The following is a 1,294-nucleotide window of genomic DNA, read 5'->3' as shown; positions in this document are numbered from 1 at the left end:
AGCCCTATATTCTCTTAGACAACCTCTGAGGCCTTCTTCTTCAGTCAAGTTTAACGGCAGCTTGCATCCAAAACTGTTGCATTACTGCCACCTCCTGGCTGTTAATCATCCGTCATTCCTGAATCCTCAGATCCTCTTGATGAGACCAGTATTTCTCAAAAAACAAAAAACCACCACTTTCCCTTCACCATGACTTAACTTATTAACCACTTGTTCAAATGTAAGTTCCCGTCCACCACTCATGTCACCCCACATCACCCTCCTGTGACTCGCATACTTCCTACAACTAAAGAGTACATGCTCAACCGTCTCCATATCAGTGCATCCATCACAGACCCAGTCGGATGTTTCGCTATCCGAAAAAGAGTACCATTTAAAAAGCAGTGGCCCATTCATATTCGACCGATAACAACCTCCTCACGTCTCTGCAATCCGCTACTCCTCTTAGCTTCTATTGTGTTTTGCACCCTGTATAAATGTCTCTCTTTTGTTTCATTACCCCATGCCATAAGTTTCTACTTTCTGCCCAAACTACACTTTTCCCTTCAGATTTTGACAATGGTAACTGTACATCTATGGGGACTCTTAACAGCTGCTTTGGCCAACCTATCTGCGCTTTCATTACCCAAGATAACCACATGAGCCGGAAACCTCTGAGGCCGTCACAGAGCAGCTGTATTTGTACTGATATTAGATTACACACAGGTGCACTCTATTTAGTCATTAGCACTCATCAGGCAATGTCTATGGGCAACTGACTGCACTCAGACCAAACGGACTGAATAATTACGCACACCCCACTTTTCAGTTATTTATTTGTAAAAAATGTTTGTTTAGAATCATGTATGATTTTCGTTCCACTTCTCACATGTACACCACTTTGTGTTGGTCTTTCACGTGGAATTCCAATAAAATTGATTCATGTTTGTGGCTGTAATGTGACAAAATGTGGGAAAGTTAGAGAATACTTTTGCAAGCTGCTGTACTATGAAAGAGAAAGAGAGAGAACGTTACATCTGTCACAGCTCACAAACTCCCCTTCATTAACCACTGAAGCATAAAAATGTCACATCAATATCAACAGTAATGAGTCATACAAACTTTCACATTCATTCCGGGACATGACACCAAACACAAGTGTAACTCTATACTGCAAATAGTCTCACCCTATTTGAGAAGCACTGCAGTCACTGCTTATACCAGACGCTCTCAAAAATAAATAAGATGATCTGTTAAAATTTTCTCAATAGTAAAATGTTCTTTGTTACTCCCCATGAGGTATAAAAAACTGCCC

The sequence above is a fragment of the Haplochromis burtoni genome, unplaced genomic scaffold (genome assembly GCF_018398535.1).
Source record: "Haplochromis burtoni strain Fernald_Lab_line unplaced genomic scaffold, NCSU_Asbu1 Contig_2195, whole genome shotgun sequence".
Lineage (NCBI taxonomy): Eukaryota > Metazoa > Chordata > Actinopteri > Cichliformes > Cichlidae > Haplochromis > Haplochromis burtoni.
The sequence above is the reverse complement of the archived record's forward strand: the minus strand, read 5'-3'. Positions refer to the sequence as shown.